Raw genomic sequence first — 15,334 nt, 5'->3', positions numbered from 1 at the left:
GTATTTCTGGCGGGGCAGCTCCTCTTAGTCCCAGAGAGCGGGGGGGTAGTACTGTCGCAGAAAAAAGAAAGAAGAAAAGAGGGCGCCAATAGTGTGATATTGTTTGTTTCACAGCAGAAAATAAAACACAAATATTGCGCTTACCAAAAAAAGTTGCACTGAACTCTGACCAGTGCGATATCGCCTGCTGGCACTTTACTCAGCGGCCAGTACACTGTGTATGGGCATATATCCTCCAGATGCTCTTTGTATTTCCGTGGATTCGACTCAAGGATATGTGAACCTTAGAAAGTAGAGAGGGGACTCCACATAGTGTAATATGTCTTTTCAAAAGGATGGAGGAAACATGTATTATGCTTACCAAAGGAATAGGCACTGTTCTGTGACCAGTGCAGTCTCGCCTGCTAGCACCTTATACAGCGGCTAGTATGCTGTGTGTTGGTGTGTCCTCTCTGTTTTTTGGAGTATGCGACTCTCTGTGAAAGGTCTTCAGTTGTAGCCGTGCACGTTACTTTGTAATGGAATGTCTGTTGTATTGTTACAACCAAGTATATAATGGTTGTTACTATTTAGGTAGTTTAGGTAGTCTGTAACTTAACGGCACTAACAAAAAATTGGAAAAAGTTGGACAACTTCCAGATAAAATTTAATTTAAAAGGCTTTAATGACGCGTTTCTCAACCAGCTACGGGTCGTTTCATCAGATATAAAGCAGATAAAATACACTTCAAATTGTAACATTATATACACATTTGACTAATTAAAACCGGAAGTTGTCACTAAAAAAATAACCAATGGGTACATCTGAAAAACTCCAGCTGAGGTGTCAAAATCGTATCCTCAGCTGTTACATTCTAGCATTATTTAAAAATTATTCGACAATCAAAGGATTTAACAGATAAGACTTTGTTACCATAATGTGTTCATGTCGATGTGAAAGAAATGGGGGTATATATACACAAAATCCTAAGTATATTTTATTGTTGTTATTATTTCGACCTTTTTGGGATAGTGTTGAACTGAATGGTCACATTTATTGGGTGCAATGTTTTAGAATTCTTAATAAACCATAAAATTTGTAGTGTCTTATTGAGTGTATGTGTGCACTTGTGTGTTCATATTAGACTGTGTGTTTTAATTTGTGAAGTGTAGATTTACTTTTATATCCCTATTAGCAAAGGATGTTAGAGGATATGTATATCGTATGTCTCTTGAGTATTTGTATTTCTAACCTTAGACCTATCTATTTACGTTCTTCTTATGTGTCTTTTCAATGTCTTGGAATGTATCGACATATTCACTCCGTTTTCAGAGAATAAAAAATAATAATAATAAAATAAAATAAAATAAAAAAATATATAAAAGTAAAAAACAGAATTTATGCTTACCTGATAAATTACTTTCTCCAACGGTGTGTCCGGTCCACTGCGTCATCCTTACTTGTGGGATATTCTCTTCCCCAACAGGAAATGGCAAAGAGTCCCAGCAAAGCTGGTCACATGATCCCTCCTAGGCTCCGCCCACCCCAGTCATTCGACCGACGGACAGGAGGAAATATATATAGGAGAAACCATATGATACCGTGGTGACTGTAGTTAGAGAAAATAATTCATCAGACCTGATTAAAAAACCAGGGCGGGCCGTGGACCGGACACACCGTTGGAGAAAGTAATTTATCAGGTAAGCATAAATTCTGTTTTCTCCAACATTGGTGTGTCCGGTCCACGGCGTCATCCTTACTTGTGGGAACCAATACCAAAGCTTTAGGACACGGATGAAGGGAGGGAGCAAATCAGGTCACCTAAATGGAAGGCACCACGGCTTGCAAAACCTTTCTCCCAAAAATAGCCTCCGAAGAAGCAAAAGTATCAAATTTGTAAAATTTGGCAAAAGTGTGCAGTGAAGACCAAGTCGCTGCCTTACATATCTGGTCAACAGAAGCCTCGTTCTTGAAGGCCCATGTGGAAGCCACAGCCCTAGTGGAGTGAGCTGTGATTCTTTCAGGAGGCTGCCGTCCGGCAGTCTCATAAGCCAATCGGATAATGCTTTTAAGCCAAAAGGAAAGAGAGGTAGAAGTCGCTTTTTGACCTCTCCTTTTACCAGAATAAACAACAAACAAGGAAGATGTTTGTCTGAAATCTTTAGTAGCCTCTAAATAGAATTTTAGAGCACGGACTACGTCCAAATTGTGTAACAAACGTTCCTTCTTTGAAACTGGATTCGGACACAAAGAAGGTACAACTATCTCCTGGTTAATATTTTTGTTGGAAACAACTTTCGGAAGAAAACCAGGCTTAGTACGCAAAACCACCTTATCTGCATGGAACACCAGATAGGGCGGAGAACACTGCAGAGCAGATAACTCTGAAACTCTTCTAGCAGAAGAAATTGCAACCAAAAACAAAACTTTCCAAGATAATAACTTAATATCTACGGAATGTAAGGGTTCAAACGGAACCCCTTGAAGAACTGAAATAACTAGATTTAGACTCCAGGGAGGAGTCAAAGGTCTGTAAACAGGCTTGATCCTAACCAGAGCCTGAACAAATGCTTGAACATCTGGCACAGCTGCCAGTCTTTTGTGAAGTAAAACAGATAAAGCAGAGATCTGTCCCTTCAGAGCACTTGCAGATAATCCTTTCTCCAAACCTTCTTGTAGAAAGGATAGAATCTTAGGAATTTTTATCTTGTTCCATGGTAATCCTTTAGATTCACACCAACAGATATATTTTTTCCATATTTTATGGTAAATTTTTCTAGTTACAGGCTTTCTAGCCTGAATCAGAGTATCTATTACAGAATCTGAAAACCCACGCTTTGATAAAATCAAGCGTTCAATCTCCAAGCCGTCAGTTGGAGGGAAACCAGATTCGGATGTTCGAATGGACCCTGAACAAGAAGGTCCTGTCTCAAAGGTAGCTTCCATGGTGGAGCCGATTACATATTCACCAGGTCTGCATACCAAGTCCTGCGTGGCCACGCAGGAGCTATCAAGATCACCGAGGCCCTCTCCTGATTGATCCTGGCTACCAGCCTGGGGATGAGAGGAAACGGTGGGAATACATAAGCTAGGTTGAAGGTCCAAGGTGCTACTAGTGCATCTACTAGGGTCGCCTTGGGATCCCTGGATCTGGACCCGTAGCAAGGAACCTTGAAGTTCTGACGAGACGCCATCAGATCCATGTCTGGAATGCCCCATAATTGAGTTATTTGGGCAAAGATTTCCGGATGGAGTTCCCACTCCCCCGGATGGAATGTCTGACGACTCAGAAAATCCGCTTCCCAATTTTCCACTCCTGGGATGTGGATCGCAGACAAGTGGCAGGAGTGATCCTCCGCCCATTGAATTATCTTGGTCACTTCTTTCATCGCCAGGGAAGTCCTTGTTCCCCCCTGATGATTGATATATGCAACGGTCGTCATGTTGTCTGACTGAAACCTTATGAATTTGGCCTTTGCTAGTTGAGGCCAAGCTCTGAGAGCATTGAATATCGCTCTCAGTTCCAGAATATTTATCGGGAGAAGAGACTCTTCCCGAGACCATAGACCCTGAGCTTTCAGGGATTCCCAGACCGCGCCCCAGCCCACTAGGCTGGCGTCGGTCGTGACAATGACCCACTCTGGTCTGCGGAAGCTCATTTCCTGTGACAGATTGTCCAGGGTCAGCCACCAACGGAGTGAATCTCTGGTCTTTTGATCTACTTGAATCGTCGGAGACAAGTCTGTATAATCCCCATTCCACTGTCTGAGCATGCACAGTTGTAATGGTCTTAGATGAATTCGTGCAAAAGGAACTATGTCCATTGTTGCAACCATCAATCCTATTACTTCCATGCACTGCGCTATGGAAGGACGAGGAACAGAATGAAGTACTTGACAAGAGCTTAGAAGTTTTGATTTTCTGACCTCTGTCAGAAAAATCCTCATTTCTAAGGAATCTATTATTGTTCCCAAGAAGGGAACTCTTGTTGACGGGGACAGAGAACTTTTTTCTTTGTTCACCTTCCATCCGTGAGATCTGAGAAAGGCTAGGACGATGTCCGTATGAGCCTTTGCTTTTGACAGGGACGACGCTTGAATCAGGATGTCGTCCAAGTAAGGTACTACTGCAATGCCCCTTGGTCTTAGAACCGCTAGAAGGCACCCTAGTACCTTTGTGAAAATCCTTGGAGCAGTGGCTAATCCAAATGGAAGTGCCATAAACTGGTAATGCTTGTCCAGAAAAGCGAACCTTAGGAACTGATGATGTTCCTTGTGGATAGGAATATGTAGGTACGCATCCTTTAAATCCACGGTAGTCATAAATTGATTTTCCTGGATAGTAGGTAGGATCGTTCGAATAGTTTCCATTTTGAACGATGGTACCCTGAGAAATTTGTTTAGGATCTTTAGATCCAAAATTGGTCTGAATGTTCCCTCTTTTTTGGGAACTATGAACAGATTGGAATAAAATTCCATTCCTTGTTCTCTTATTGGAACTGGATGTATCACTCCCATCTTTAACAGGTCTTCTACACAATGTAAGAATGCCTGTATCTTTATTTGTTTTGAAGATAATTGAGACCTGTGGAACCTTCCCCTTGGGGGTAGTTCCTTGAATTCCAGGAGATAACCTTGAGAAACTATTTCTAGCGCCCAAGGATCCTGAACATCTCTTGCCCAAGCCTGAGCAAAGAGAGAAAGTCTGCCCCCCACTAGATCCGGTCCCGGATCGGGGGCTATCCCTTCATGCTGTTTTGGTAGCAGTGGTAGGCTTCTTGGCCTGCTTACCCTTGTTCCAGCCTTGCATTGGTTTCCAGGCTGGTTTGGGTTGTGAAGTATTACCCTCTTGCTTAGAGGATACAGAATTAGAGACTGGTCCGTTTCTGCGAAAGGGACGAAAATTAGGCTTATTATTAGCCTTAAAAGACCTATCCTGTGGGAGGGCGTGGCCCTTTCCCCCAGTGATGTCTGAAATAATCTCTTTCAAATCAGGTCCAAATAATGTTTTACCTTTGAAAGGAATGTTAAGCAATTTTGTCTTGGAAGACACATCCGCTGACCAAGACTTTAGCCAAAGCGCTCTGCGCGCCACGACAGCAAACCCTGAATTTTTCGCCGCTAATCTAGCTAATTGCAAAGCGGCATCTAAAACAAAAGAGTTAGCCAATTTAAGTGCTTGAACTCTGTCCATAACCACTTCATACGAAGATTCTTTACTGAGCGATTTTTCTAGTTCCTCGAACCAGAAACACGCTGCCGTAGTGACAGGAACAATGCATGAAATTGGTTGTAGAAGGTAACCTTGCTGTACAAAAACCTTTTTAAGCAAACCCTCTAATTTCTTATCCATAGGATCTTTGAAAGCACAACAATCTTCGATAGGAATAGTAGTGCGTTTGTTTAGAGTAGAAACCGCCCCCTCGACCTTGGGGACTGTCTGCCATAAGTCCTTTCTGGGGTCGACTATAGGAAATAATTTCTTAAATATAGGGGGGGGAACAAAAGGTATGCCGGGCCTTTCCCACTCTTTATTTACTGTCTGCCACCCGCTTGGGTATAGGAAAAGCGTCGGGGGGCACCGGAACCTCTAGGAACTTGTCCATCTTACATAATTTCTCTGGAATGACCAAATTGTCACAATCATCCAGAGTAGATAAAACCTCCTTAAGCAGTGCGCGGAGATGTTCTAATTTAAATTTAAATGTCACAACATCAGGTTCAGCTTGATGAGAAATTTTTCCTGAATCTGAAATTTCTCCATCAGACAAAACCTCCCTCATGGCCCCTTGAGATTGGTGTGAGGGTATGTCAGAACAATTATCATCAGCGTCCTCTTGCTCCTCAGTGTTTAAAACAGAGCAATCGCGCTTTCTCTGATAAGTAGGCATTTTGGATAAAAGATTTGCTATGGAGTTATCCATTACAGCCGTTAATTGTTGCATGGTAATAAGTATTGGCGCACTAGATGTACTAGGGGCCTCCTGTGTGAGCATAACTGGTGTAGACACAGTAGGGGATGATGTAGTATCATGTTTACTCCCCTCATTTGAGGAATCATCTTGGGCAATATCATTATCTGTTGCATTACTGTCCTTACTTTGTTTGGACACTATGGCACAATTATCACATAAATTTAAATGGGGAGACACCTTGGCTTTCATACATATAGAACATAGCTTATCTGATGGTACAGACATGTTAAACAGGCTTAAACTTGTCAACAAAGCACAAAAAACGTTTTAAAATAAAACCGTTACTGTCACTTTAAATTTCAAACTGAAAACACTTTATTACTGAATATGTGAAAAAGTATGAAGGAATTGTTCAAAAATTTCACCACAGTGTCTTAAAGCATTAAAAGTATTGCACACCAAATTTCAGAGCTTTAACCCTTAAATTAACGGAACCGGAGCCGTTTTTACATTTAACCCCTATACAGTCCCAGAATGAGGCTCTGTCTATAACTAGAAAGGCCCCCATCTGAAAAAGGTGTCCAACACAGTGCCTGCCGTTTTTCTAAACGTTCCCCAAGATTATAATACCAATAATTAGTTAGAATCTGCATAATATGCCTAGTAAAGCAATTGTTTTAGCCCAGAAAAATGTCTACCAGTTTTTTAGCCCTTTTTGAAGCCCTTTATTCTTTTATGTTTAACTAAGAAAATGGCTTACCGGTCCCCATGAGGGGAAATGACAGCCTTCCAGCATTACATGGTCTTGTTAGAAATACGGCTAGTCATACCTTAAGCAGAAAAGACTGCTAACTGTTTCCCCCAACTGAAGTTACTTCATCTCAACAGTCCTGTGTGGAAACAGCAATCGATTTTAGTTACTGTCTGCTAAAAATCATCTTCCTCTTACAAACAGAAATCTTCATCCTTTTCTGTTTCAGAGTAAATAGTACATACCAGCACTATTTTAAAATAACAAACACTTGATAGAAGAATAAAACTACAAAAAACTCTTAACCATCTCCGTGGAGATGTTGCCTGTGCAACGGCAAAGAGAATGACTGGGGTGGGCGGAGCCTAGGAGGGATCATGTGACCAGCTTTGCTGGGACTCTTTGCCATTTCCTGTTGGGGAAGAGAATATCCCACAAGTAAGGATGACGCCGTGGACCGGACACACCAATGTTGGAGAAATCCTGATTCAAAATATATGTATTAAGTGGACAAAACATTTTTTGAATGAGAAAACTTTTTTGATTTCGTTAGTAGCTGCAATCCTAAATATCTTTGCAACCAAAAAAACATTTGTGTGCAAATGATGTTGCATATCCAAGTCTAAAAAACTATGTGTTTGAACCGAAAGATGTTTAAGAAATGCGTGTTGTTTGCTGCATGTGATCTGAACATATTTTTGTTTTTATATATGTGTATATTATTCAAGATAAGTATCTTGCTCTAGTTTTTTTGTGTGCTGTGATTGTAAATGTGTTTGATTTGATCTGAAACAAATTTTTTTGGGTTATATATATGTATGTGTTGCTCATGATTAGTGTCTTGCTTCAAATTTTTTCGTGCTGTGATTCAATTGGATATATCTATGTTAAACTTGGTGTAGAATGTATCTACATGAATGTTAGAAAACATATTTGAATGTGTATGGATTTTTCTCTAGTATATAAAAAAGGAATTGATAATTCTGAAGGTATATTATAACAGAGTTTAATCTAAAATATGGTCGTAAAATCATATGTGTGTGTTGAAACCAGTATTTTCGCCTTGTTTTTCTGGCAATGTATATGTGAAATTTGGTCTGTATGTGGGTTTGTAAAGGTGTATAAACGAAAAAATAATGCTATATATGTGAATGTGTGTCAATGTTCCCTAGTCAGTGTGTGTGTCCTCCAAAACCTTTAAAATAGTCAGGTGTGTTATGAAATAAAAAATGATGTATGTATGTTTATGCAGACTATATTAACTAAACAGTATGTATGTACTCAAAAATATATGTAATGGTATTAATGAAAATTATTAATGTATGTTGGTGTTTCAGGTACTAGCTACCCCTATTGGAATCTCTAAGGGTTCCTTGAGGGGAATTAGAGTGAGATGATTTTGGAAAATAGTCTATATTTCTTGACTCCATTTTTGGTGTCCATATCTATTATTTGAATGTGCCTAAAAAGAGAATTATGTGAATCCACTAGTTGAAGGCTGCTAAATCCAAATTGGCGTTGAGCCCAAATGGGTATAGAGTCTTCAACCGGTAGATCCAAAAAGTTTCGCGTTGTCTGAGTCTGATTAATCTATTGTAATCCGTATTTTTGGGAACATAATCTATCGGAATGTATTTGAAAATATATGGGTTCCCATTGTGTTTCAATAAACAATGATTGGGTATACTGTGTTTTATGTTCTTTTTCCTGGAATTTTTACAATTCCGGTGGTGTTCTCCCCATCTAGTTCTCAATTTTCTAGAGGTGCGGCCTACATATTGTAGGCCGCACACACATTCCATAAGGTATACCGTATAGGATGATTCGCAGTTGAAGAATATGGGAATTTGAAAGGTTTCCCCTGTGACCATTGATTTAAAAGTTTTTATGCCAGATTTAATTATTTTGCATGTGCCACATCCTGCTTTCCCACATTTGTACATTCCACATAGGCCAAAAATCCCCCTATTTTGTATTTGAGTTTGGTTAGTCTTTTTAGTGTGTATGTGTTTAACTTTTTTACTTGGAGCTAGTTTGCTTCTAAGAGTAGGGGCTCTTCTATACACAAATTTTGGTTTGTCTTTCACTAGACTTTTCAAAATTGGATCCCTCTGAATAATATGCCAGTGTTTGGACAATATATGCTGTATCTTATTAAAATCAGAGTTGTATTGAGTAATAAAGCATATGTCTTTTAGTTCTGAAAAATCTGGTTAACTTTTGTTCTTATTATTCACGAGAATATCATCTCTGTTTAATTCTGATGCTCTATGTAAGGCTTTGTCCAATAGTGACGGAGGGTATTCCTTCTCTAGGAATCTATTGTATAGAATATTACTTTGCTCCAAAAAACATAATTTATGCTTACCTGATAAATTTATTTCTCTTGTAGTGTATCCAGTCCACGGATGATCCATTACTTATGGGATATTAACTCCTCCCCAACAGGAAGTGCAAGAGGATTCACCCAGCAGAGCTGCTATATAGCTCCTCCCCTAACTGCCATTACCAGTCATTCGACCGAAAACATGCAGAGAAAGGAAAACCATAGGGTGCAGTGGTGACTGTAGTTTAATGGAAAAATTACCTGCCTTAAAGTGACAGGGCGGGCCGTGGACTGGATACACTACAAGAGAAATAAATTTATCAGGTAAGCATAAATTATGTTTTCTCTTGTTAAGTGTATCCAGTCCACGGATCATCCATTACTTATGGGATACCAATACCAAAGCTAAAGTACACGGATGACGGGAGGGACACTGCCTGAAGAACCTTTCTCCCAAAAACAGCCTCCGAAGAAGCAAAAGTGTCAAATTTGTAAAATTTGGAAAAAGTATGAAGAGAAGACCAAGTTGCAGCCTTGCAAATATGTTCAACAGAAGCCTCATTCTTAAAGGCCCAAGTGGAAGCCACAGCTCTAGTAGAATGTGCTGTAATTCTTTCAGGAGGCTGCTGTCCAGCAGTCTCATAGGCTAACCGTATTATGCTACGAAGCCAAAAGGAGAGAGAGGTAGCCGAAGCTTTTTGACCTCTCCTCTGACCAGAATAAACGACAAACAGGGAAGACGTTTGTCGAAAATCCTTAGTTGCCTGTAGATAAAATTTCAGGGCACGGACTACATCTAGATTGTGTAGCAGACGTTCCTTTTTCGAAGAAGGATTAGGACACAAAGATGGAACCACAATCTCTTGATTGATATTCCTGTTAGTGACCACCTTAGGTAGGAACCCAGGTTTAGTACGCAGAACTACCTTGTCTGAATGAAAAATCAGATAAGGAGAATCACAATGTAAGGCAGATAACTCAGAGACTCTTCGAGCCGAGGAAATCGCCATTAAAAACAGAACTTTCCAAGATAACAACTTGATATCAATGGAATGAAGGGGTTCAAACGGAACCCCCTGTAAAACATTAAGAACTAAGTTCAAACTCCATGGTGGAGCAACAGTTTTAAACACAGGCTTGATCCTAGCTAAAGCCTGACAAAAAGCTTGAACGTCCGGAACTTCTGACAGACGTTTGTGTAAAAGAATGGACAGAGCTGAAATCTGTCCCTTTAAGGAACTAGCGGATAAACCCTTTTCTAAACCTTCTTGTAGAAAAGACAATATCCTCGGAATCCTAACCTTACTCCATGAGTAACTCTTGGATTCGCACCAATATAAGTATTTGCGCCATATCTTATGGTAAATCTTTCTGGTAACAGGCTTCCTAGCCTGTATTAAGGTATCAATAACTGACTCATAAAAACCACGTTTTGATAAAATCAAGCGTTCAATTTCCAAGCAGTCAGCTTCAGAGAAATTAGATTTTGATGTTTGAAGGGACCCTGGATCAGAAGGTCCTGTTTCAGAGGTAGCGACCAAGGTGGACAGGATGACATGTCCACTAGATCTGCATACCAAGTCCTGCGTGGCCATGCAGGCGCTATTAGAATCACTGATGCTCTCTCCTGTTTGATTCTGGCAATCAATCGAGGAAGCATCGGGAAGGGTGGAAACACATAAGCCATCCCGAAGGTCCAAGGTGCTGTCAAAGCATCTATCAGAACCGCTCCCGGATCCCTGGATCTGGACCCGTAACGAGGAAGCTTGGCGTTCTGTCGAGACGCCATGAGATCTATCTCTGGTTTGCCCCAACGTCGAAGTATTTGGGCAAAGACCTCCGGATGAAGTTCCCACTCCCCCGGATGAAAAGTCTGACGACTTAAGAAATCCGCCTCCCAGTTCTCCACTCCCGGGATGTGGATTGCTGACAGGTGGCAAGAGTGAGACTCTGCCCAGCGAATTATCTTTGATACTTCCATCATTGCTAGGGAGCTTCTTGTCCCTCCCTGATGGTTGATGTAAGCTACAGTCGTGATGTTGTCCGACTGAAACCTGATGAACCCCCGAGTTGTTAACTGGGGCCAAGCCAGAAGGGCATTGAGAACTGCTCTCAATTCCAGAATGTTTATTGGTAGGAGACTCTCCTCCTGATTCCATTGTCCCTGAGCCTTCAGAGAATTCCAGACAGCGCCCCAACCTAGTAGGCTGGCGTCTGTTGTTACAATTGTCCAGTCCGGCCTGCTGAATGGCATCCCCCTGGACAGATGTGGCCGAGAAAGCCACCATAGAAGAGAATTTCTGGTCTCTTGATCCAGATTCAGAGTAGGGGACAAGTCTGAGTAATCCCCATTCCACTGACTTAGCATGCACAATTGCAGCGGTCTGAGATGTAGGCGTGCAAAGGGTACTATGTCCATTGCTGCTACCATTAAACCGATCACCTCCATGCATTGAGCTACTGACAGGTGTTGAATGGAATGAAGGACACGGCATGCATTTTGAAGCTTTGTTAACCTGTCTTCTGTCAGGTAAATCTTCATTTCTACAGAATCTATAAGAGTCCCCAAGAAGGGAACTCTTGTGAGTGGAAAGAGAGAACTGTTCTTTTCGTTCACCTTCCATCCATGCGACCTTAGAAATGCCAGTACTAACTCTGTATGAGACTTGGCAGTTTGAAAGCTTGAAGCTTGTATCAGAATGTCGTCTAGGTACGGAGCTACCGCAATTCCTCGCGGTCTTAGTACCGCCAGAAGAGCACCCAGAACCTTTGTGAAGATTCTCGGAGCCGTAGCCAATCCGAATGGAAGAGCTACAAACTGGTAATGCCTGTCTAGAAAGGCAAACCTTAGATACCGGTAATGATCTTTGTGAATCGGTATGTGAAGGTAAGCATCCTTTAAATCCACTGTGGTCATGTACTGACCCTTTTGGATCATGGGTAAAATTGTCCGAATAGTTTCCATTTTGAACGATGGAACTCTTAGGAATTTGTTTAGGATCTTTAAATCCAAGATTGGCCTGAAAGTTCCCTCTTTTTTGGGAACCACAAACAGATTTGAGTAAAACCCTTGTCCTTGTTCCGACCGCGGAACCGGATGGATCACTCCCATTAATAAAAGATCTTGTACGCAGCGTAGAAACGCCTCTTTCTTTATTTGGTTTGTTGACAACCTTGACAGATGAAATCTCCCTCTTGGGGGAGAGAATTTGAAGTCTAGAAGGTATCCCTGAGATATGATCTCTAACGCCCAGGGATCCTGGACATCTCTTGCCCAAGCCTGGGCGAAGAGAGAAAGTCTGCCCCCCACTAGATCCGTTCCCGGATCGGGGGCCCTCGATTCATGCTGTCTTAGGGGCAGCAGCAGGTTTCCTGGCCTGCTTGCCCTTGTTCCAGGACTGGTTAGGTCTCCAGCCTTGTCTGTAGCGAGCAACAGCTCCTTCCTGTTTTGGTGCAGAGGAAGTTGATGCTGCTCCTGCTTTGAAATTACGAAAGGAAAGAAAATTAGACTGTCTAGCCTTAGGTTTGGCTCTGTCTTGAGGCAGGGCATGGCCTTTACCTCCTGTAATGTCAGCGATAATTTCTTTCAACCCGGGCCCGAATAAGGTCTGCCCTTTGAAAGGTATATTAAGCAATTTAGATTTAGAAGTAACGTCAGCTGACCAGGATTTTAGCCACAGTGCTCTGCGTGCCTGAATGGCGAATCCGGAATTCTTAGCCGTAAGTTTAGTTAAATGTACTACGGCATCTGAAATAAATGAGTTAGCTAACTTAAGGGCTTTAAGCTTGTGTGTAATCTCATCTAATGGAGCTGATTCAAGTGTCTCTTCCAGAGACTCAAACCAAAATGCTGCTGCAGCCGTGACAGGCGCAATGCATGCAAGAGGTTGCAATATAAAACCTTGTTGAACAAACATTTTCTTAAGGTAACCCTCTAACTTTTTATCCATTGGATCTGAAAAGGCACAGCTATCCTCCACCGGGATAGTGGTACGCTTAGCTAAAGTAGAAACTGCTCCCTCCACCTTAGGGACCGTTTGCCATAAGTCCCGTGTGGTGGCGTCTATTGGAAACATCTTTCTAAATATCGGAGGGGGTGAGAACGGCACACCGGGTCTATCCCACTCCTTAGTAAAAATTTCAGTAAGTCTCTTAGGTATAGGAAAAACGTCAGTACTCGCCGGTACCGCAAAATATTTATCCAACCTACACATTTTCTCTGGTATTGCAACTGTGTTACAATCATTCAGAGCCGCTAACACCTCCCCTAGTAATACACGGAGGTTTTCCAGCTTAAATTTAAAATTTGAAATATCTGAATCCAGTTTGTTTGGATCAGAACCGTCACCCGCAGAATGAAGCTCTCCGTCCTCATGTTCTGCATATTGTGACGCAGTGTCTGACATGGCCCTAATATTATCAGCGCACTCTGTTCTCACCCCAGAGTGATCACGCTTACCTCTTAGTTCTGGTAATTTAGCCAAAACTTCAGTCATAACAGTAGCCATATCCTGTAATGTGATTTGTAATGGCCGCCCAGATGTACTCGGCGCTACAATATCACGCACCTCCCGAGCGGGAGATGCAGGTACTGACACGTGAGGCGAGTTAGTCGGCATAACTCTCCCCTCGTTGTTTGGTGAAATATGTTCAATTTGTACAGATTGACTTTAATTTAAAGTAGCATCAATACAGTTAGTACATAAATTTCTATTGGGCTCCACTTTGGCTTTAGCACATATAGCACAGATATCTTCCTCTGAATCAGACATGTTTAACACACTAGCAAATAAACTAGCAACTTGGAAATACTTTTCAAGTAATTTACTATAATATGAAAACGTACTGTGCCTATAAGAAGCACAGAAAAAGTTATGACAGTTGAAAATTAATAAACTGAAAAGTTATAGCATCAAATCTTTGTAAAAAACACAATTGCTGTGAGTGATTACCTCCCTCAAAACAAGTTTTGAAGACCCCTGAGTTCTGTAGAGATGAACCGGATCATGAAGGGAAGACAATAAACTTCTGACTGAATTTTTTGATGCGTAGCAAAAGCGCCAAAAAAGGCCCCTCCCCCTCACACATAACAGTGAGAGAGATCAGTAAACTGTCATAAATTAAATAAAACGACTGCCAAGTGGAAAAAAATAGTGCCCAAAACATTTTTTCACCCAGTACCTCAGAAAATTAAACGATTTTACATGCCAGCAAAAAACGTTTAACATTCATAAATTGAGTGTTATTAAAAAGCCTGTTGCTAGTCCCTGCAAATTAGGCTAAAGTTTTATGCATACAGTATAATTCCAGTGAAGTGCCATTCCCCAGAATACTGAAGTGTAAAATATACATACATGACAGCCTGATACCAGTTGCTGCTACTGCATTTAAGGCTGAGTTTACATTATATCGGTATGGCAGAATTTTCTCATCAATTCCATTGTCAGAAAATAATAAGCTGCTACATACCTCTTTGCAGATTAATCTGCCCGCTGTCCCCTGATCTGAAGTTTACCTCTCCTCAGATGGCCGAGAAACAGCAATATGATCTTAACTTCTCCGGCTAAAATCATAGAAAAACTCAGGTAGATTCTTCTTCAAATTCTACCAGAGAAGGAATAACACACTCCGGTGCTATTATAAAATAACAAACTTTTGATTGAAGGTATAAAACTAAGTATAATCACCACAGTCCTCTCACACATCCTATCTATTCGTTGGGTGCAAGAGAATGACTGGTAATGGCAGTTAGGGGAGGAGCTATATAGCAGCTCTGCTGGGTGAATCCTCTTGCACTTCCTGTTGGGGAGGAGTTAATATCCCATAAGTAATGGATGATCCGTGGACTGGATACACTTAACAAGAGAAAGGTGTCATGATTGGAACAATTGCGTTTAATCCTGCGAAACTGACTATAGGGAATGTTACGTATCCAATTTTTATGGTGATTACTGTTGAAATTAAGAAAACTATTGCTGTCTACCTCCTTAAAAAAAGTTTTGGAAATTATCTTCTTGTTTTCAAGACTTAATGTCAGATCTAGATATTCAATTTTGTGCATCTGAATATTGGCTGTGAATTGGATTCCCATATTGTTGCTGTTTAAATGAGTGATAAGGTTGTCTGCTGAAGAGGTATCACCCTCCCATAGGAAGATCAGATCGTCTATGTAACGGCCATAGAAGACCAGGTTCGACCCCAAGTTTGCAGAGTAGATATATTTTTCTTCAAAAAAACCCATGAATAGGTTAGCAAAACTTGGGGCGAACCTGGTCCCCATGGCCGTACCTTTTGTTTGTAAATAGTATTTGTCTTGATATAAAAAATAATTATGTTGTAAAATGAATGCGATGCTTTCCAAAAT

General features: G+C 41.1%; 1 protein-coding gene across 2 annotated transcripts in view; it reads right to left on the bottom strand.

The window, feature by feature from the left end:
* Positions 1-15,334, bottom strand: part of VPS41 (VPS41 subunit of HOPS complex) — an 809,562-nt gene that overhangs the window by 536,758 nt on the left and 257,470 nt on the right. The window lies entirely within an intron of this gene.

The sequence above is a fragment of the Bombina bombina genome, chromosome 5 (assembly GCF_027579735.1).
Source record: "Bombina bombina isolate aBomBom1 chromosome 5, aBomBom1.pri, whole genome shotgun sequence".
NCBI classification, from domain to species: Eukaryota; Metazoa; Chordata; class Amphibia; order Anura; family Bombinatoridae; genus Bombina; species Bombina bombina.
This window is presented reverse-complemented; position numbering and strand designations above follow the sequence as displayed.